The sequence below is a fragment of the Coregonus lavaretus genome (genome assembly GCF_964263955.1).
Source record: "Coregonus lavaretus genome assembly, contig: HAP1_SCAFFOLD_5997, whole genome shotgun sequence".
Classification (NCBI taxonomy): domain Eukaryota; kingdom Metazoa; phylum Chordata; class Actinopteri; order Salmoniformes; family Salmonidae; genus Coregonus; species Coregonus lavaretus.
In genome coordinates this window covers 5,276-29,032 of record NW_028163025.1, presented here as the reverse complement: position 1 = coordinate 29,032, position 23,757 = coordinate 5,276, and the positions used below count along the sequence as shown (strand labels likewise).

The window sequence follows — 23,757 nt, the reverse complement described above, 5'->3', positions numbered from 1 at the left end:
GGAGGTGCTTTTAAAAATAGTAAAATTGCTTCTCTGAAGGACTTAATCTCCTATGAATGGTGTTTATATATATGATATGATTTATTTTAAACAAATAATTAAAACACAGTACAACCACACGTGGATACAATGCATTTAAAAATCATAGAGGATAACACTAAAAAGTTACGAAACAAAATACACCATTCATCAATGAACAACAAGTAAAGTATGGAAAACGAATGGAGTTGAAGCAGTATGGAAAAGTCAGTATGGCTTGAAAGGAGGGCGCAGCCAGGGAGAAAGTCAGTCTGTCAGACAAGCCAGGAGCTCTTCATCAAGGCCCATCACTTTGTCCGACGTTCCCAGTTCCTCCATAGTAGCCGCTCCTCTTTACATTTACATTTACGTCATTTAGCAGACGCTCTTATCCAGAGCGACTTACAAAATGGGTAGCTGATGACAGTAAAGCGCCCAACTGGGGAACGCATCGGCTGCAGTAAAGCGCCAGAAATTCAACCACACATCAGCAGTGGTCAGGAACAAACTCTGCCTCTCTGACATCTCAGACACAACAGTCTCCACCTTCCAACCCGCAGGTGAAACAAAAAAGCCGGAGCTGCTGCTGCATTATTTAAATAAAAACATTAAGCCATCCAGCTAGCTAGCTAGATAGCTATCCAAGGGAAACAAACGGATTTAACAGCAAAGTCTTGTAACTTTGACATTGAAGACCTCCATATTTATGTGATCAAAACAGAGATTTATCAACAACAAAAAATATTGATATAAAAATGTAACAAAAAACCCCACTTAAAATGATTAAATATTTACAAAATGTACAGGATGTGTCATCAGCATTCACAACAGTTTGTGGTTAGATGACTCCTGACACTAGGCCTATATGATAACATTGATAACAAATGATAACATTTCTGGGCATTATCACACCAACAAGTCATCTTGTACCCCCAGAATATGAGGAAATATGTCTGTGAGGAGGCTGAGGTACAGTAGGAATTCAATTGGATAACACTGAACCTGTGTGGCTGTACTTTGCTGTATTTCAGTGACCAAAAGTACGCTATATGACAAATCACATAAAGCACATATTACATACATGTCACGCGTGCTGTAGGTGGGTGTAGTGGTGGAATCAAACGCAGAACACCGAAGGATAGTCCAAACAACTTTAGTTAATCTCCAAACAGGAAAAATGACAACACTTGCCCGAAGGCAAAAATACGCACGAAGGCGAATAAGCAAAAAGCGCACTAACAGGTGCGTAACGCTCCAACGCAGTGGAGGAAAGCTCAACCGAGCGAAAGGGCGAAAATAAGCCCAACACACGACAGACCAAAATCAATAACACACAACACTAGACAAACACAACGAGAAACTTATAGGACACTAATTAGGCTAAACGAGAACAGGTGTCACAACAAAACAGACAAAAGCAAACGAACATGAAACATACAACGGTGGCAGCTAGTATTCTGGAGACAACGAACGCCGAAGCCTGCCCGAACAAGGGAGAGAGGCAGCCTCGGCCGAAACCGTGACAGTACCCCCCCCTTGACGCGCGGCTCCAGACGTGCGCCGACTCCGGCCTCGGGGACGACCCGGAGGACGCGGAGCAGGGTGCGTCGGGTGCCCACGATGGAATTCCGTCAGGAGAGACGGGTCCAAAATGTCTCTCCTCGGCACCCAGCACCGCTCCTCCGGACCGTACCCCTCCCACTCCACTAGATATTGGAGACCCCCCATCCGACGTCTCGAATCCAAGATGGACCTCACGGAGTACGCCGGTGCCCCCTCGATGTCCAATGGGGGCTGAGGAGTCTCCCTGATCTCACTTTCTTGGAGTGGGCCAGCTACCACCGGCCTGAGAAGGGACACATGGAACGAGGGGTTAATACTTTTATATTCAACAGGTAGCTGTAATTTGTAACACACCTCGTTCAACCTTCCCAGGACTTTAAATGGCCCTACAAACCGCCGACCCAGTTTCCGACAGGGCAGGCGGAGGGGCAGGTTTCTGGTAGAGAGCCAGACTCGATCACCAGGTGCGTACACCGGTCCCTCACTGCGGTGGAGATCGGCGCTCGCCTTATGACGTCGGAGGGCCCGCTGCAGGTGGACGTGTGCAGCGTTCCATGTCTCCTCCGAGCGCCTCGCCCACTCATCCACCGCAGGAGCCTCGATCTGGCTCTGCTGCCAAGGTGCCAGAACCGGCTGGTAACCCAACACACATTGGAAAGGGGTTAGGTTAGTGGAGGAATGGCGTAGGGAATTCTGTGCCATTTCGGCCCAGGGAACGTACCTTGCCCACTCCTCCGGCCGGTCCTGGCAGTATGTTCTAAGAAACCTACCCACATCCTGGTTCACACGTTCCACCTGCCCATTACTCTCCGGGTGGTAACCCGAGGTGAGGCTCACCGAGACCCCCAACCGCTCCATAAAGGCCCTCCAGACTCTGGAGGTAAATTGGGGACCTCGATCAGACACAATATCCTCGGGTACCCCGTAGTGCCGGAACACATGGGTGAATAGGGCTTCGGCAGTTTGCAGGGCGGTAGGAAGGCCCGGCATGGGGAGCAAACGACAGGCCTTAGAAAACCGGTCCACAACGACCAGTATAGTGGTATTCCCCTGTGAAGGAGGAAGGTCAGTAAGGAAATCCACCGAGAGGTGGGACCATGGTCGTTGTGGAACGGGCAGGGGTAGTAACTTACCCCTAGGCAGATGTCTAGGCGCCTTACACTGGGCGCACACCGAGCAGGAGGAAACATAAACCCTCACATCCCTTGCCAACGTGGGCCACCAGTACTTGGCACTAAGACAGTGCACTGTCCGGCCGATACCCGGGTGTCCAGAGGAGGGTGACGTGTGAGCCCAATAGATCAATCGATCCCGAACCTCGAGCGGAACGTACTTCCGACCCTCCGGGCACTGTGGTGGACTAGGGTCGGTGCGTAACGCCCGCTCGAGCTCAGCATCGACCTCCCACACCACCGGTGCCACCAGACACGACTCCGGCAGTATGGGAGTGGGCTCCACGGACCTCTCCTCCGTGTCATACCGCCGAGACAGCGCATCTGCCTTACCGTTCTGTGACCCAGGGATGTACGTGATCTTAAATGTAAACCGGGTCAAAAACATATTCCATCTAGCCTGCCGAGGGTTTAGCCTCCTCGCTGCCCGGATGTACTCCAGGTTACGGTGGTCCGTCAAAATGAGGAAAGGGTGTTGAGCCCCCTCAAGCCAGTGCCTCCACACCTTTAGGGCCTGTACCACGGCTAACAGCTCCCTGTCCCCTACGTCATAGTTTCGCTCCGCCGGACTGAGCTTCTTGGAATAAAAAGCACAGGGGCGGAGTTTAGGTGGCGCGCCTGACCGTTGTGAAAGCACGGCTCCTATACCGGCCTCAGACGCGTCCACCTCTACCTGAAATGGTAAAGAGGGATCCGGATGTGCCAGCACTGGAGCCGAGGTAAACAGGTCCTTCAGCCTCCCAAACGCCCTGTCCGCCTCGGCAGACCACTGCAGACGCACCGGACCCCCCTTCAAGAGAGACGTGATGGGAGCTGCCACCTGTCCAAAACCCCGGATAAACCTCCGGTAGTAATTCGCAAACCCCAAAAACTGCTGCACCTCCTTCACAGTGGTTGGTGTTTGCCAATTACGCACGGCTGACACCCGGTCTACCTCCATCTTCACCCCTGACGCAGACAACTGATACCCCAAAAAGGAGACCGACTCCTGGAAAAACAGACACTTCTCTGCCTTAACATACAGGTCGTGCTCCACCAGCCTCCGCAACACTCTGCGCACCAGGGCCACATGCTCGACACGGGTAGGCGAGTACACGAGAATGTCATCTATGTACACAACAACCCCCTGCCCCTGCATGTCCCTGAAGATCTCATCCACGAATGATTGGAAAACTGACGGAGCGTTCATCAACCCGTATGGCATGACAAGATACTCGTAATGGCCCGAGGTGGTACTAAAGGCTGTCTTCCATTCATCGCCCTCCCTGATGCGCACCAAGTTGTACGCGCTCCTGAGATCTAATTTAGTGAAGAAACGCGCCCCATGCAAGGACTCAGTCATGGTCGCAATCAGCGGGAGTGGATAACTGTACTTCACCGTGATCTGATTGAGACCACGGTAATCGATGCACGGGCGTAAACCCCCATCCTTCTTCTTCACAAAAAAGAAACTCGAGGACGCAGGGGAAGTGGAAGGCCGTATGTATCCTTGTCTCAGAGATTCGTCTATGTAAGTCTCCATAGCTTTCTTCTCCTCCTGAGACAGAGGATACACATGGCTCCGTGGGAGCGCAGCTCCTGCCTGGAGGTCTATCGCACAATCTCCCTGCCTATGGGGCGGCAACCGCGTCGCCCTCGACTTACTAAACGCGATGGCCAAATCCCCATACTCAGGGGGAACGTGCAATGCGGGCACCTGGTTTGGCCTCTCCACCGAGGTAGCCCCTACGGAAACGCCCAAACATCGACCCACACACTGGGCAGACCACTCCATCAGAGCCCTCTCCTGCCACGAAATAAATGGGTTATGGGTACTCAACCAGGGCATGCCCAGCACCACCGGATACGCAGGAGAGTCAATCAGAAATAGCTGAATCATCTCCTGATGACCCCCCTGCGCACACATCCTAAGTGGCGCAGTGACCTCCCTGATCAAGCCCGCACCCAACGGACGGCTATCTAGGGCATGAACGGGGAAAGGGACATCAACAGGAAGAAGGGGAATCCCTAAGGCTAAACAAAACTTATTATCAACAAAATTCCCAGCCGCGCCTGAATCTACCAGCGCCTTATGCTGGGAATGAGGTGCTACCTGTGGAAAACTCACAGGTATACAGAAATGTGCAACAGAGAGCTCTGGGTGAGTGGGGCGCCTACTCACCTGGAAGGAATCCCCAGTGCGGGACCTGTCGTCCTCTCCCCTAGGAGGCCATCCCCAGCACCTAGCCGCGGTGTGTCCTCCCCGACCACAGTTGGTGCAGGGGATGGACCCCCTAGTAAGCCGACCCCTCCTCTCTCTAGCGCCAGCGCCCCCGAGCTCCATGGGACACGGCTCGGAGGCGCTGGAGGGTGAAATGGACGGACCCCCCTCGGGACGTCCGCGGGTAGCTAGTAGGTTATCCAGCCTGATGGACATGTCGACCAACTGGTCGAACGAGAGGCTGGTGTCCCTACAAGCCAGCTCCCGACGGACGTCCTCTCGTAGACTACATCTGTAGTGATCGACGAGAGCCCGATCATTCCACCCTGCATCTGCCGCTAGAGTACGGAATTCGAGGGCGAACTCTTGGGCACTCCTCCTCCCCTGCCGGAGGAAGACCAGACGCTCCCCCGCCGCTTTCCCCTCCGGGGGATGGTCAAACACCGCCCTGAAGCGGCGGGAGAACTCGTCGTACGTGATGGTGTCCGCGTCGATCCTCCTCCACTCCGCGTTGGCCCATTCCAATGCCTTCCCGGAAAGGCAGGAGATCAGGGCGGACACGCTCTCATGTCCCGAGGGCGCCGGGTGCACGGTGGCCAGGTACAGCTCCACCTGGAGAAGGAATCCCTGACACCCGGCCGCGGTTCCATCGTAGGCCCTCGGGAGCGAGAGTCGGACTCCTCGGGGTTCCGGTGCGGGAATGGGCGGACTGGCCGATGGTGCTGGCAGGGAGGGTGGCGGTGGAGGCGTTCCCCAGCCTCGGATGGTGGTGATCACCTCCTGCAGTGCGGTCCCCATCTGCAGGATCTGGTCCCGTTGTTCCCGGACCTGGTCCTCCAGCGTCGTCTGGGCTGCTGCGGCTCCTGCTGATTCCATTATTGGTGTGTTATTCTGTCACGCGTGCTGTAGGTGGGTGTAGTGGTGGAATCAAACGCAGAACACCGAAGGATAGTCCAAACAACTTTAGTTAATCTCCAAACAGGAAAAATGACAACACTTGCCCGAAGGCAAAAATACGCACGAAGGCGAATAAGCAAAAAGCGCACTAACAGGTGCGTAACGCTCCAACGCAGTGGAGGAAAGCTCAACCGAGCGAAAGGGCGAAAATAAGCCCAACACACGACAGACCAAAATCAATAACACACAACACTAGACAAACACAACGAGAAACTTATAGGACACTAATTAGGCTAAACGAGAACAGGTGTCACAACAAAACAGACAAAAGCAAACGAACATGAAACATACAACGGTGGCAGCTAGTATTCCGGAGACAACGAACGCCGAAGCCTGCCCGAACAAGGGAGAGAGGCAGCCTCGGCCGAAACCGTGACAATACAACAAACACACACATGACATGCATAGAAAATAAAAGGAAATTCCGACACTTTCATATACTCTAGGTAACCAAACGAACTTGAATTATAAAGGGACTCGCACAATAAAAAGCAGGAAGCCACTAAATGTACTTATGCGTTGTGAATCATCATAGATGTGTGTGTTGGCCTCAAGACTTACGTACACTTGATCTCCCCTATTCAGCTGAAGATTAGCTCCATTCACCACTGTGTCAGCAATGTCCTCACTACTGGAATGATCCATAGCAGTGACCACTCTTTGTCAATTTCTGAACGAAGCACACACCATTTTCCGTCCATCCCGTGCATGGCTGTAGAAAGTGAAGAAGTATCTCTGGTGCTGTGAATAAACCTGAATTAAGAGAGGGGGTGTATTACCAACAGTGCATATGCAGTAGATTAACGTACTTCAGATGCATCAACACAAACACACACATGCATACACATACACACAGGTACGTACAAACACAGAAAAACTATTATTGCTCCTTCCTCTTTGTCTCTCCTTCCAAACAACACTGTCAGCCTGGTCGCCACCCAGACACCTCCTCTACCCCCTGCCCCACAGCCTGGCTGCCACCCAGACACCTCCTCTACCCCCTGCCCCACAGCCTGGCCGCCAGCAATGGGGACCCAGACACCTCCTCTACCCCCTGCCCCACAGCCTGGCTGCCACCCAGACACCTCCTCTACCCCCTGCCCCACAGCCTGCCCGCCAGCGACGGGGACCCAGACACCTCTTCTACCCCCTGCCCATTAGGTATCTTAAGGGTTTTGGCGTGATGTTATCCCACTGACGTTCTGAGAATATTCTAAGAACGTTGCGTAATGTCCCAAGGGAACGTTCTCTGGGGGATGTTTGTGTAGTTCCCTGTAAATTCCAAGGATGTCACTGTAGAATTTTAGAAGTCCGCTACACATTCATTACATATAATGCACTAAACAAAAATATAAACGCAACATGCAACAATTTAAAAGATTTTACTGAGTTACAGTTCATATAAGGAAATCAGTCAATTGAAATAAATAAATTAGGCCCTAGTCTATGGATTTCACATGACTGGGAATAGAGATATGCATTTGTTGGTCGCAGATACCTTAAAAAAAAGGTAGGGGCGTGGATCAGAAAACCAGTCAGTATCTGGTGTGACCACCATTTGCCTCATGCAGCGCGGCAAATCTCCTTCGCATAGAGTTGATCAGGCTGTTGATTGTGGCCTGTGGAATGTTGTCCCACTCCAATTCAATGGCTGTGCGAAGTTGCTGGATATTGGTGGGAACTGGAACACGCTGTCGTACACATCGATCCAGAGCATCCCAAACTTGCTCAATGGGTGACATGTCTGGTGAGTATGCAGGCCATATAAGAACTCGGACATTTTCAGCTTCCAGGAATTGTGTGTATTTGTGTATTTTTAACAGAGCTGAGCTTTACTTTGAAGTGCAAATTGTAGGAATAGGCCTACAGGTGAAATCACTCATTGATACAGACATGGTGCCATATCAGAAAGAGGTTGTGAGTTCAAATCCCAGGTGAAGACATGTTAAATAATAATTACTGTATGAATAAACATACACAATGTAATCATGTATGTCAAATATGTAAATTGGAAACACTGTGTGTGGGTGTCCCTAGCATTGACAAAAGACAAAGAGCTGTGACTGGATCAGTGGCTCACCAATCAGGGCCTTGATGGGCTTGGCAACAGTAACAAGGGGTGATGTGTAATTAAACTAGGGTGTGTGTGCCCTGGGTAAAACTTGTTGTTGTTGGGAGAACGTTTCTTTGCGACCATCAGGTGACATCCCTGGGACAAACCGGGATCTAGACGAAACATCCAGGGGACCATGACACAACGTCCTGACGACTTTAAGCGACCATTTCGTGACGTCCCGGAGACGTCCTAACGACTCATTATTGTTTGCAGGGTAGGTCGGTCTTCATTTGGATACAATAAATGTTAATTTGTTTTCAATAGTAAAACGTGTCTGATAATTAACTCTGATTATCTGTGCATGTGACCATGTGGGTGTGTGTTTATGCATGAGTGTTTGCAGTGGTGTAAAGTACCTAAGTAAAAATACTTTAAAGTACTACTGAAGTAGTTTTTTGGGGTATCTGTGCTTTACTTTACTATTTATATTTTTGACAACTTTTACTTTTACTTCACTACATTCCTGAAGAAAATAATTTACTTTTTACTCCATACATTTTCCCTGACACCCAAAAGTACTCATTACATTTTGAATGCTTAGCAGGACAGGAAAAGGGTCCAATTCACACAATTATCAAGAGAAAATCCCTGGTCATCCCTACTGCCTCTGATCTGGCGGACTCACTAAACACACACGCTTCGTTTGTAAATTATGTCTTGAGTGTTGGAGTGTGCCCCTGGCTTTCCGTAAATTAAAAAAACACAAACATGTGCATCCAAGCATGTGCCTGATAAAAAACGTTTTATAAGATGATAATGGATAACTTTCGTAGCTACAAACAGACACTCTCATGATCTTGGAGTTCATAGTTAACTAATGTGTCATGCGTACGTGTGAAAAGTAATTTACCTATACAACACAGGAGGCTGCTGAGGGAAGAATGGCTCATAATAATGGCCGGAACGAAGCAAATGGAATGGCATCAAACACTTGGAAACCATGTGTTTGATGTATTTGTTACCATTCCACTAATTCCGCGCCAGTCATTGCCAGGAGCCCGTCCTCCCCAATTAAGGTGCCACCAGCCTCCTGTGCTATACAACATAAGAGCGATAGCCAACAACGCATTTCCCCATGTTACATTGTGAAATGACAAGATTGACTTATAATCAAAACAACTCAATTAATGTCATTGATTAAATAGTTAATTTATTTTCAAGGGAATAATAACTGAGCAGGTGTGAACATGTCAGAAACAAGATGTCTACCTACCCATCTTAGTCTGTCTAGGAAAAGCCAACATAGATTTCAAATAAGATTTGTAACCATAGATACCACAGAAAAACCAACCAAATCAACAGCAGCTCCATTTAATGTGTTTAATGTGTGACTAAGCAAATCATAAATCACAGGTTTAAATACGACATGAATTACCATCCGCATTCATTGCATTTCTGAACAGATAAATGATGAAACATGTTCAAAACAACCACTTCAATCAAGTTACTCATAAATCAATGGCATTAACTATTTTAAAACAAATACTACATTTTTACAAAGATGGAAGGTTAAATCAAAGAAAGACATGAGGCAGTTATACACACACACACACACATATCATTTGCATATTAGCCTTTTCTTCTACAGTTGACCAGCTGAAGTATTCATTTGCATGAGTGAAATAATTTGCATACACAATTTGAGAGAACCACTCAAATAATTTGATTGTTGACCATAAAATACCTTAAGACAATTGATTTTACCGTCAGTCAGAGACACCTAAAAGTGGACATTATGACAGAACGCTATAAGAAAGGATAGTTGTCAGAGTTTTGTAACAGAGAAAGAAATCAAAACAAACAACACAGCTGACCAGTTGATCCTGATCAATATTCACATTTCAGTATCATCAAAATCCAGAGAGGACAGTCTAGCCATAGAAACAGGTGGGTAGTGCCACATACTACAAGGCATTTGTTGGCATAATGTCTTTAAAATGGGATCCTCAACAGTTAAAATACATTGTGTACTACATAATGTCATTTATTTTCACAAAGACAGTCCTTTATTTCAATATTTCATTACAAATAAGGGAAACACCTAGTGAGGGAAAAAAGTATTTGATTCCCTGCTGATTTTGTACGTTTGCCCACTGACAAAGAAATGATCAGTCTATAATTTTAATGATAGGTTTATTTGAACAGTGAGAGACAGAATAACAACAAAAAAATCCAGAAAAACACATGTAAAAAATGTTATAAATTGATTTGCATTTTAATGAGGGAAATAAGTATTTGACGCCTCTGCAAAACATTACTTAGTACTTGGTGGCAAAACCCTTGTTGGCAATCACAGAGGTCAGACGTTTCTTGTAGTTGGCCACCAGGTTTGCACACATCTCAGGAGGGATTTTGTCCCACTCCTCTTTGCAGATCTTCTCCAAGTCATTAAGATTTCGAGGCTGACGTTTGGCAACTCGAACCTTCAGCTCCCTCCACAGAGTTTCTATGGGATTAAGGTCTGGAGACTGACACTCCAGGACCTTAAAGTGCTTCTTCTTGAGCCACTCCTTTGTTGCCTTGGCCGTGTGTTTTGGGTCATTGTCATGCTGAGGGAAGGAGGTTCTCACCCAAGATTTGACGGTACATGGCCCCGTCCATCGTCCCTTTGATGCGGTGAAGTTGTCCTGTCCCCTTAGCAGAAAAACACCCCCAAAGCATAATGTTTCCACCTCCATGTTTGACGGTGGGGATGGTGTTCTTGGGGTCATAGGCAGCATTCATTTTCCTCCAAACACAGCAAGTTGAGTTGATACCAAAGAGCTCCATTTTGGTCTCATCTGACCACAACACTTTCACGCAGTTCTCCTCTGAATCATTCAGATGTTCATTGGCAAACTTCAGACGGGCATGTATATGTGCTTTCTTGAGCAGGGGGACCTTGCGGGCGCTGCAGGATTTCAGTCCTTCACGGCGTGGTGTGTTACCAATTGTTTTATTGGTGACTATGGTCCCAGCTGCCTTGAGATCATTGACAAGATCCTCCCGTGTAGTTCTGGGCTGATTCCTCACGATCATTGCAACTCCACGAGGTGAGATCTTGCATGGAGCCCCAGGCCGAGGGAGACTCCCTTTAAGAGTGTGTTCCTAATCTCAGCTCGTTACCTGTATAAAAAGACACCTGGGAGCCAGAAATCTTTCTGATTGAGAGGGGGTCAAATACTTATTTTCCTCGTTAAAATGCAAATCAATTCATAACATTTTTGACATGCGTTTTTCTGGATTTCTTTGTTATTATTCTGTCTCTCACTGTTCAAATAAACCTACCATTAAAATTATAGACTGATCATTTCTTTGTCAGTGGGCAAACGTACAAAATCAGCAGGGGATCAAATACTTTTTTCCCTCACTGTATTATACCACATCATTACTATCAAATTGTCTATCAAATTGATGTCTTCTCGTTGGGTTTGAGGGGACAACTAGTGGGTGGGGCCATGCTATTCATGAGAGTCATGTGGTTGGGTAGTCTCAGGCTGTGATTGGTTAGTCATGTTGCTCCTCCTCCTTTAGGGTGACGATGGCGTTAGTATGAGTGCTCACATCCAACTCTTTCAAAATGGTGTCTTCCCCCCCTCCCCTCTATTTCCTCTCCCCCCTCCATGTCCTCCTCCTCCTCTCCCTCTATCTGTCCAGCGGGATCTATGGTTCCTCCCTCCTCCCTCTCCCCTGCAGTTCTCTCAGGCTGGGTTGGGCCTGCTCCAATACAGAAGAGCAGGTCCTGATCCTTGTGGTGTTGGTTGTGATTTTCCCTGTGGCTGGGAAGTTGGTTGTGGTGGATCTCACTGTAGTCCTGTCTATGGTACTGGTGAGTGTAGCTGTGGGGGTGGCAGTGGAAGAAGCTGAGGATGGTGTGTTTGGGCAGGCCCAGCTGAGCTGACAGGGTGTGGACAGCCTCCTCGTCTGGGTTCAGACCCACTTCCTGGATGAAGCTCTGCAGGATCCCCTGCGCCTCCCGGGACACCCGCAACCCCTCCCCCCCCTCACCATTACACCCACCAACGCCCTCCCCGTTACTCTGTCTGGCCCCCGACCAACCTCCCTCACCCCCCTCCTTGTCATTACTACCCCCAGCCCTACTCCTACTGCCCCGGCCAGTAATGTCCTCTCCCTTCCCATCATCCTTACTACCCCCCAACCAGGTCCTCAGTTGGCCCCCACCCCCCTCAGTCTCGGCTGGTGATGCTGTGGACGGTTGCCGTGGAGGCAGGCGAGGCCCCGCCTGGGGCTGCAAGGGCTGCTGGGACAGAGGGGTCAGGAGTCGTTGATGGTGTTGCTGTGGCAACGGGGAGTGGTGTTGGAGCTGGTGGAGACAGATGGAAGTGAAGTTATAAACAAACCAACGGGAGCTGATGATAGGCCGTGTTATAGGAGGAGAGGGTCAAGTACCAAACTAGACGTATGAACACTATCGTCAAACAGCTACACAACTCTGCATTCAATTATGTACATATGCATGTGTAATGCATGTACATTTACGGAGTAGAATTATGTGTTTGTGTTGTGTGTGCGCACTTCCATCCGTGTACGTGTGTGTGTAGGCTATACACGGTAGACGGACCTGTGTGTTGTCGTTGACTAGCTGTGTGAGTCTGTCTGTACAAAGTTCTTTTTGTGTTTGTATTGACTGTGTATGACTGTATGAGTGTGTGTATGTACAGATGTAGGATCTTAATTTGACCAGCATTGTCATAGCAAAACAATCCTGCAGCAACAGGATTTTAATGTTTAGTCCATAATGTTGCTTGATCTGGATGTTAGGCTATTAGCTGGCAAAAATTAGGCTACATGAAAAGTGCAATAATGTTAATATGACCGTGTGTTAGTGCAGGTTTTCAGTGAATGTATGTAAATCAGAAAACTCATTTGCATTTGCTGCGGCGCAGGAAAATTCTCAGCAACAACAGAGTGATCAAATTAAGATCCTACATATGTACAGGCTATACAGAGTAGACTGACCAGTGTGTTGTCGTTGACTAGCTGTGTGAGTCTGTCTGTACAGTGATGCTGCAGAGCGTTGCTCTCCTGTTCGTAGATGGCATCTCGTTCCGTCTGGGCCAGACTCAGGAAGCGCCTGATCATACATAGGTTCTCCCACAGGGTCCGGTTCTCCGGGGACGGATCCTCCTTCCAGCGCAGCAGCTCACACAGCCAGCCCTGCACAACACAACACACATATCAGAACCCAGTCAGAGAACCCATAGAAAAGGAACCTTTTCAGAACCCATTCAATAAAATAAAATGTTATTCGTCACATGCTTCGTAAACAACAGGTGTGGACTAACAGTGAAACGCTTACTTACGGGCCCTTCCCAACAATGCAGAGAGAATTAAATAGAGAAATAATATAAAAGTAAAACACGTAATAATACAAGTAATAATAGATACACAATGAGTAACAATAACGTGGTTATATACAAGGGGTACCAGTACCGAGTCGATGTGCAGGGGTACGAGGTCATTGAGGTAGATATGTACATATAACTAGGAATAAAGGGACAGATAGTAAACAGTAGCAGCAGCGTATTTGATGAGTCAAAAAAGTTAGTGCAAACAGGTTCAATACCGATATTTCGGGTAGCTATTTGGTTAATTATTTAACTAACTATTTAGCAGTCTTATGGCTTGGGGGTAGAAGCTGTTCAGGGTCCTGTGGTTTCAGACTTGGTGCATCGGTACCGCTTGCCGTGCGGTAGCAGAGAGAACAGTCTATGACTTGGGTGGCTGGAGTCTTTGACAATTTGTAGGGCCTTCCTCTGACACCGCCTGGTATAGAGGTCCTGGATGGCAGGAAGCTTGGCCCCAGTGATGTACTAGGCCGTACGCACTACTCTCTGTAGCGCCTTGCGGTCGGATGCCAAGCAGTTGCCATACCAAGCGGTGATGCAGCCAGTCAAGATGCTCTCGATGGTGCAGCTGTAGAACTTTTTGAGAATCTGAGGGTCCATGCCAAATCTTTTCAGCCTCTTAAGGGGGAAGAAGATTGTCGTGCGCTCTTCACGACTGTGTTGGTGTGTTTGCACCATGATAGATCCTTAGTGATGTTGACACCGAGAAACTTGAAGCTATCGACCCGCTCCACTACAGCCCCGTCAAGTAAGATACTAAAATACAGTATACTATCTTTAGTAAATATACTAAAACAGATATTCTGTGCTTTTCATGAGTAGAAAACAACAGTGTTATTAATGCTTTATATAAAGGAACTACAGTTCAAACTCATAGCAGAACCCTTGTCTCTATTAAGAGCTGGAAAGGGGGAGGAGACAGAGAGGGAAAGTAGCAGCAGGGCCAGGCTCTTGTCCTCTACACGATTACTGTGGTACACACACACCTGGCCGTAGTCCAGCACTAGCACAAAAAGCCATCCAGATGCAGTGAGCAGATACATTACACAGCTCCAACATGGTGCTGCCTGCCAAACAGACCTACACTAACGTGAGCTGAGAGGATAGTATGAGAGAGAGGAGGAGAAAGAGGGGAAGAGAAAGAGAGAGGGAGGGGAGAGAGGGAGAGAGAGGGAAGGTGGGGTTTGAGAGAGAGAAAGAGGCAGAGGGAGAGAGAGGGAAAGCGAGGTGGAGTTTGAGAGGGAGAGAGGGGGGAAACCAAAAGAGATTAAACAGCAGCCCAGCAGGGGTAGAGTACCACCTGTCAGTGTAATGGCATTGACCTCAACATGACCTTTACAGAGCAGAACAACCTGATCCCCACTGTAGTACTTTATACTGGACAGGAGAGAGAGAGCGAGAGAGAGCGAGAGAGCGAGAGAGAGATGGATGGATGGATAGATGGAAAGAGTGGTATATGGAAAGAGAGGGACAGAGAGCAAGAGGGGTAGATTGAAAGAGAGGCAGAGAGAAAGAGAGAGAGAGAACGAGAGACAGAGAGAACGAGAGACAGAGAGACAGAGAGGCAGAGAGAAAGAGAGCTCAACAGATGAAATCCCTCCATTCCACTGAGGAGGGAAATGATCCCCAAAACAAAAGGCAATAACAAGCTTATGGTTCTGCCTTGAAAACAAGCACAATAAAACCACCAGTGTTTATGTGTGTTGGCACGCATGTGTGTGTTTGTGTGTATGTTTGTGTGTCTGCATTCCTGTGTGTGCATGTGTGTAAATAATCTGGCCTTTTCTACACAGCCAGTTACTGCCCAATGTGGCTCTGTGTACAGATGGTATCATAAATTCACACACATACAAAATCTGATAAAGGTACTTGTGGGAGTGTGTGTGTGTGTTACGCATTTGCTAATATCAGTCTGAAATATACGTTTCCCTCTCAGTCCAAGAGGGAGGAGGGGAACTATGTTAAAAAAATAAAAAAATGTATGGGATTGCTTCCATAGGCATCCCTCCAGTCAGTGAGTACCATACCCTCTCTTTTTTGTGTTTGTGTGTGTGTTCGTGTGTGTGTGCGTGAGTACCTGACTCTTGGAGGCGGCCATCTTGGCGAACATGGCCTGAGACACCTTGGCTCTCTTCATCTCCTGTTGGATCTCCTCATAGATAGAACTGTTGATATTTAGAACACATCCCTCGCTCTTCACCCCTCTGTTTATTACTGCTATTGCTACTGGGGACAGCCTCGCCTGCAGGGGGGACAGAGGGGGAGACAGAGAGGGGGAGAGAGGGGTTAGAGAGAGGGGTAGGGGGGGTTAGAGAGAGAGAGAAAGTAGGTGGAGCGAAAGGGAGGTTAAAGGGGGGGGGGGGTTAGAGAAAGAGAGAGAGAGGTTAGAGAGAGCAAGGGGGAGAGAGAGAGAGGGACGGGATTATCCTTACTATAGGGATGCCTATGGAAACCCGGGAGTGCCAATCTTCAGCCTTGACAAAGTTTCCCTCTTCCTTTCTGGTCTGAAACATCAGAGGAATATATCTTAGACTGGCATGAACAAGATATAACTTCAACACACACACGCCCTTCTATGTCTGTCTGACCTGTGTGGGGCGTGGTGGGGTAGTGTTGTTGGGTGAATGGTTGATAGTGGTCGACACGGTCAGACTCCTCTCTCTCTCCTCCTGGTAGATGCGGTCTCGGACGCCCTCAGTTAGCTGGAGGAAACTCTGCATGGACCGCAGGTTGACCAGGAGAGACTGAGACGCACTTTTAGGATCCTCCTCCTTACGCAGGATCTCAGACAGCAGGCCCTGACACACAGACATAGAAAGACACATTAAGACAAGATACACACCATAGAAATAGAATGACTATGTTACCCACTATCAGGTACATACATCCTAAGAGGGGATACACCGGGGGCGTCGCAAAACACATAAATCACTGTATTAACCTGGGCCAGGGTTCCTCCCGAAGAGAACGTTGAAGACCACTGATTTAAATGAATGGAAGCATCTATGCGTGGCAAGTTACACGTCCAGTGTACCAGCCCTGTAACGTTGACCAGGTCAAGAGACACTCAGACAGATCATTTCTGATAAATATACATTATTAACAAGTTTCGTACTAAAACAAAACTGTCTGAGGGCCATTTAGACAGCACACGTCTTCACAGGTTGTATTTTTCTCTTCAAAGAGTAAACACAGCCAGCTCCAGACACCTTCTAAAGCTCTGCTATTAAACTGATGAGTCCCTTATTAAGTTATTATCTGTCTGCTCCTGCTCTTACAGCAGTCAGAAACGCTTCTGTAAGATGGGGGCTCATCCCTCCCTCCCCACACACATACACACACACACCAGCAATTAAGCCTTTACACTCCAATTGGGTCCTCACACGCCAAGCCCCGCTCACTCTACCCCTTGGCACCATGCCCAGGTGAGACATTCCTACCCCGCCACACCCCCTTTTACCTGGCTGCAGAGCCCCGTTGTCACGGCGACCGAGGAATGCAAGGGCGGGAGGCTATTATGACAGCCTTTGATAATTATAATGACACCCATGATGATGCTGGTGATAATGATGGTAATAATAACAGTGGTTTAGGTCTCTCTAGAAACTATTCATGTGAGTGCCTTCTAACTGCAGGAGCACAGGACAGACAGAAGGAGAGAGGGGGAGGGAGGCAGACAGAAAGGAGAGAGAGGTATCAAATGGGGAGAGGGGGAGAGATGAAAATCGAACAAGAAAACTAGGGATAGACCAGTCACATGGAGACACAAAATGGATACAGAGAGAGCATGAAATAGAGTAGGAAATATAAAAAGAGAGGAAGATAGAGAGAGATGGACAGAGAGTGATCAAGAGATTGAGAGAGAGAAAGAGTAATGGAGTGAATCGAGGGATGGAAAAATTGGAGAGGTAGAGACTCTGGGGGTGTGTGATTAGAGAGGCAGAGACTATCTGAGGGAGTGTGGTTAGAGAGGTAGGGGTAGAGACTCTCTGAGGGAGTGTGATTAGAGAGGTAGAGACTGAGGGAGTGTGATTATAGGGAGAGGTGGACTCTCTGGGGGAGTGTGATTAGAGGGAGAGGTGGAGACTCTGAGGGAGTGTGATTAGAGGGAGAGGTGGAGACTCTGAGGGAGTGTGATTAGAGAGGTAGGGGTAGAAACTCTCTGGGGGAGTGTGATTAGAGAGGTAGAGACTGAGGGAGTGTGATTATAGGGAGAGGTGGACTCTCTGGGGGAGTGTGATTAGAGAGGTAGAGACTCTGAGGGAGTGTGATTAGAGGGAGAGGTAGAGACTCTCTGGGGGAGTGTGATTAGAGGGAGAGGTAGAGACTCTCTGGGGGAGTGTGATTAGAGGGAGAGGTAGAGACTCTCTGAGGGAGTGTGATTATAGGTAGAGGTAGAGACTCTGAGGGAGTGTGATTATAGGTAGAGACTCTCTGGGGGAGTGTGATTAGAGGGAGAGGTAGAGACTCTGAGGGAGTGTGATTAGAGGGAGAGGTAGAGACTCTCTGGGGGAGTGTGATTAGAGGGAGAGGTAGAGACTCTCTGAGGGAGTGTGATTATAGGTAGAGGTAGAGACTCTGAGGGAGTGTGATTATAGGTAGAGACTCTCTGGGGGAGTGTGATTAGAGGGAGAGGTAGAGACTCTGAGGGAGTGTGATTAGAGGGAGAGGTAGAGACTCTCTGGGGGAGTGTGATTAGAGGGAGAGGTAGAGACTCTCTGGGGGAGTGTGATTATAGGTAGAGATAGAGACTCTCTGGGGGAGTGTGATTAGAGGGAGAGGTAGAGACTCTCTGAGGGAGTGTGATTAGAGGGAGTGGTAGAGACTCTCTGAGGGAGTGTGATTATAGGTAGATACTCTCTGAGGGAGTGTGATTAGAGGGAGAGGTAGAGACTCTGAGGGAGTGTGATTAGAGGGAGAGGTAGAGACTCTCTGAGAGAGTGTGATTAGAGGGAGAGGTAGAGACTCTGAGGGAGTGTGATTAGAGGGAGAGGTAGAGACTCTCTGAGGGAGTGTGATTAGAGGGAGTGGTAGAGACTCTCTGAGGGAGTGTGATTAGAGGGAGAGGTAGAGACTCTGAGGGAGTGTGATTAGAGGGAGAGGTAGAGACTCTGAGGGAGTGTGATTAGAGGGAGAGGTAGAGACTCTGAGGGAGTGTGATTAGAGGGAGTGGTAGAGACTCTCTGAGGGAGTGTGATTATAGGTAGAGACTCTCTGAGGGAGTGTGATTAGAGGGAGAGACTCTCTGAGGGAGTGTGATTAGAGGGAGAGGTAGAGACTCTCTGAGGGAGTGTGATTAGAGGGAGAGGTAGAGACTCTCTGAGGGAGTGTGATTAGCTGGCCCAGCAGCTGCTCCACCGCTGGCATGAGTTCCTACTGCAGAGAAGAGCTGGGACAAACACACACACACACACACACACACACACACACACACACACATGCGGCAAAAGGACATGCCAAGAGCTAATCACCACGCACACGCGCACACACATCATGACATCAACCCCTCCTTCTCTCCCACCACTCATGAATCCCTAACCCCTAGTTTACAGCACAGTCCCATACATCCAGTACCCCCCTGTCCCTGTCTGTCCCATACCTGGGTCCTGTTAAAGGCCACGCGGGCGAACACAGCCTGGGAGATACCTGCTCTCTTCAGCTCCTCTCTCACCCACTGGTAGATCTCACATGAGATGTCTGATGGTCCACACACCTGGCTCTGGGACCCAGACCCGGGTCCTGGTGGTCCAGCCTGGGGCTGGGGGTCGGGGGCCTTGGCTAGGGCCAGGGAGGGGGGAGGCCTCCCCACAGGGGGGTGGTTGAGGAACTGCTGGGGGGAGGTGGAGACAGATACAGACAGGCTCTGCTGGGCTAGCATACGGCTAACTGCATACTGCTGGTTGAGGAACTGGGCCATGACTATCTGTTGGGGGGTGACTAGCTGGGGGCTGAGGGGGGCGGTCACCAGCCCTGGGGGGCAGAGACTTGGGGCCAGACAGCCACGGACAGAAATGTGGGCGGCTCCCCCGTGAGGGAAGAGGAGGGGCGAGGAGTCGGCCTGTTCGGCTGTGCTGCCTGGGATTGGTTGATGAGTAAAGGTCAGATGGGTGGAGCCCGGTTGAGATTGGTCAGAGAAGCTATCAATCTCTGAAGTGAGGAAGAGAGTAAGAAATAGAGGGATGGAGGAAGAGAGCGGAGTTAGTATAAAAAACCACACCTACTATTTGCCAACATTAGCACTGATGATGACTATAGGTGAACTACCCTTTTAAGCCCTCCTGTAGTCTTACCCATGATGCCTTTGGTCTTCCTGAAGTGCTTATACCAGCGGCCAAACTCGTGGCACTTGGTGGCCGAGACATTTGCATAGTAGGTGCTGTTCACAATGGAGGAGATCATACTCTAAGAGACGGGGACAAAATACAAAAAGTCATAACAGTGGCAGGGAAAAGCATTATGAATACTGATCCACAATCATCAGATCAATGCATAATACAGTAATAATACAAGAACATGTTATATACGCTAGCCTGGGGGACAGTCTATTCTCCTCTTCCTAACAGAGCAGAGGAACTGTGTAATACTTCCATTTGAAGTCAGAATATAAAAAATGAAATATACAACAGTATTAAAAAGAGAGACAAAGAGGTAACGATTCTCATTTTAAATCATCGTTCTGTCTCTCATTTTACCAGTCTCCATTTTTCTCTCAGCATCTGTTATGAGTCTCAGCTGAACACAGAACGTGTGATAATAATGAACTCAGATCTGTGTTATTAAAACACACCCCCAGGTAAACTCTGTAATAAAGACAGATGAGTGTGTGTGTGTGTGTGTGTGTGTGTGTGTGTGTGTCGCCTCAACTAAGTGCAATCTGTCGTTTAAGGAACTGAAGCCGAAAGTAATAACAGATCACACACACAGGGTTTTCTCCCAAGACAATCCTGTGCCATCTTTACATCTGATTACACCTTCTATCTTCATATGTATTCTAATCTGCTCCAGAGGGAGAGAGAGGGGGAGAGAGGGAGAGAGAGAGAGAGAGAGGGAGAGAGGGGGATGGGACAACACATAAACATGTACATAAAGAGAGAGAGAGAATATGAAAAGAGAGAAATGTCTGTTTATTAGACCGAGGCTGTAGTTGCAGCCCTCAGGGTGAATAACAGACAGACTATTTTGATTGTTATAAATATTCACAAGACACATCCATCTGTTCTTCTACAGCAGGTGCCTCTACGCTTTGTTCCTTCACCATAATGTGTGTATGTGTGTGTGTGTGTGTGTGTGTGTGTGTGTGCGTGCGTGTGTGTGAGTGAGGTCGACTGGGATCAAACTCAGGTCCCCTGACTGCATGTTACAAGACTGGTTTAGCCCACTGAGCTAAAGCCTGGGCTTGCAACAGTGTGAGATACACACACAGACAGGGAAAGCGAGAGATTGACTAGGAAGAGTGAGAGAGAGAGATGGTAGCAGAGGGATACAGTGGGACAGTATATGCCAGCAGAGCTGTATGTCTCAAAAAGCAGCATAGCTCTTTAAAAGATAAACATCTTTACCTTATATCTCTCAGCAATGTAGACTACCCATCTCAATAGGTGTGTGTGTGAGAGTTGTGTGTACATGTCAAAGCTAAAAAAGGTCAAATAGGGGGTGCTTATATTTGTCCTGGTTCACACATGTACAAGTGTGTGGTGAGAAATTGAAATGTAATTTGCATATCCTATTCCACCTAAGACACCCTCGGAGAGTGTTGTCACGAACAGGTGTGTGTGTACGGGCGTACGTGTTCATGCCTGTGTGTGTGTGTACCTGGGACAGAGGGCACTCTTTGGCCAGTGAGCTCTGGTTCATGTCTCTCAGTAGCTCCTTCAGGGCGTTTCTCACTGTAGAGTGACTCCACTGTGCTGGAGGGAGTTCCTCCAACCTGGGACAACTGGAGAGAGAAGGAGAGGGGGCGGGTGGGATAGAGAAAGAGAGAGAGAGAGGAGGAGAGGAAGATAGAGAGAGAGAGAGAGGGGGGAGTGAGGGTTAGATGGGGGCGATAGGGGGAAAGATAGAGGGGTGAATGGAGAGGGAGAGGGGGAGAGAGAGACAAATGGAGAGATAGAAGAAGAGTGGGTGGAAGAGAAGTACATTGAAAAATGAATAAATATGCTGTCTGAAATCCAATACAAGACATTACTGAGTACCACTCTCCATATTTTCAAGCATAGAGGTGGCTGCATCATGTTATGTGTATGATTGTAATCGTTAGGTCTAGGGAGTTTTTTAGGATGAAAAAGAAACGGAATGGAGCTAAACACAGACAGAATCCTAGAGGAAAACCTGGTTCAGTCTGTTTTCCACTAGACACTGGGAGATTCATTCACCTTTCAGCAGGACAATAACCTAAAACACAAGGCCAAATCTACACTGGAGTTGCTTCCCAAGAAGTCAATGAACGTTCCTGAGTGTCCGAATTACAGTTTTGACTTAAATCTTCTGGAAAATCTATGGCAAGACCTAAAAAACAACCATTTGCTAGAGCAAGAACAATTTTGAAAAGAATAATGGGCAAATGTTGCACAATCCAGGTATGGAAAGCTCTTAGAGACTTACCCAAAAAGACCCACAGCTGTAATCACCGCCAAAGGTGCTTCTACAAAGTATTGATTCAGGGGTGTGAATACTTATGTCAATGAGATATTTCTGTATTTCATTTTCAATAAATGTGCAAATATTTAAAAAAAAAACATATTTCCACTTTGGCATTATGGGGTACTGTGTGTAGATGGGTGAGAAAAAAAACAATTTCATCCATTTTGAATTCAGGCTGTAACACAACACAATGTGGAACAAGTCAAGGTGTATGAATACTTTCTGAATGCACTGTACCACCTTTTTTTCTAAGAGTGTATGTGCCTGTGTGTGTGTGTGTGTGTGTGTGTGTGTGTTCCTATGTGTATGTGCCTATGTCTCCTGGTGGTAGTGATTAGTTCATTACTTCACACAACACATACGAAACTGGTGCAAGTGCCAGAACCTCTTTGGTTGCTCCACCCCCCTTCTCTCGGCAAGTCTCATGTCTATCGACCAAATGTCCCATTCCCTTCCGGAATTCTAAAGATGCAGAACGCCGCCAAATTGTGATTCATCCTAATAAACAGTGAAGTTCCTCGTTAGACGTCGCATCCTATAGTCTGTTGACAGACGTTAAAATACAATTTATGTTACGTATGTCTGTCCACAAGAGATTCTGGTGTACCTGGTGAGCTGGATCTTGAGGGTGGTGACATGGTAGAGGTCCTGCAGCATGTCAGCCACAGTGGCATCAGGAGCATCAGTCACACAGGACAGAGGGACAGGGTTCCACCTACCCACCTGGATCAAACCTATAGACACACAGACACACAGACACACACACACACACACACACAGACAGACAGACACAGACAGACACAGACACACACATTGTTACAAACAATGACACTGGAGGAAGAGCAGGTGTGTGTGTGTGTGTGTGTGTGTGTGTGTGTGTGTGTGTGTGTGTGTAGTGTACCTTTTGCCTGTGCTGCTGAGCTGTGAGAGTAGCCCAGGGCCAGTAGAACCATCTCTATCAGCTGGTTAAACAGCAGGTCTCTCCTAACCAGTACAAACTCTGCATGCTCCTCTCGCCTCTCAGCCTCCACTGCCGAGACCGGGCTCTCTCTGTGCTCTACCACACACAGCACAGGCAGCAGGCTCCCTGTTATGACGGACACACAGCACAGCCAATCACATCACAGCATTCAGATAGAAGCAGAGGGCATGAGAAATTAATAGGTAAAAGTTGCCAACCCTTGCAATGAATGCACACTCTCTCTCCTCTATTCACCCATTCCTCCCTTTCTCATCTCCTCCCCTCTTCTTTTCAGTCCTACCTCTCTTATGCCAGTTCTTGGGTTGTGTTGCGTGTGTCATGGGTTTGGGGGCCAGGGTGGGGGCTCTGGCCCCTGGGCTCCCTTGTCTCGTCCTGCCCTGGTGTGGCCCTGGGGGTCCCTCGCCAGCGTTCAGCTCCAGGCGGGACAGTTTGGCAGGTGGGGGCCAGGAATCCCCATTACCAGGTGAGTCACAGCCCTCTGACACATGGCCGCCATCACACTGTTGGGGGTCCATCACACTAACACCCAGCCCGTACGCACCTGAGAGAGAGAGAGAGAGACACATTGGAAAGAACAAACAAAAAAACAGAGCAAACTAGAATGCTATTTGGCCCTAAACAGAGAGTACACAGTGGCAGAATACTTGACCACTGTGACTGACCCAAACTTAAGGAAAGCTTTGACTATGTACAGACTCAGTGAGCATAGCCTTGCTATTGAGAAAGGCCGCCGTAGGCAGACCTGGCTCTCAAGAGAAGAC

The 23,757-nt window shown here is 48.2% G+C and overlaps 1 pseudogene across 1 annotated transcript; it reads right to left on the bottom strand.

Annotated features, from left to right (window-relative positions):
- Positions 1–11,466: 11,466 nt before the first annotated feature.
- On the bottom strand, positions 11,467–23,511 carry LOC311118577 (DNA-binding protein SATB1-like; annotated as a pseudogene). The gene is made up of 11 exons: positions 23,277–23,511; positions 22,916–23,101; positions 22,622–22,748; positions 21,187–21,310; positions 19,665–19,776; positions 18,974–19,521; positions 15,963–16,172; positions 15,807–15,878; positions 15,452–15,616; positions 13,004–13,183; positions 11,467–12,329 (listed from the first exon to the last, which is right to left on the bottom strand). The product of its transcript is annotated as a DNA-binding protein SATB1-like (transcript).
- Positions 23,512–23,757: the final 246 nt, after the last annotated feature.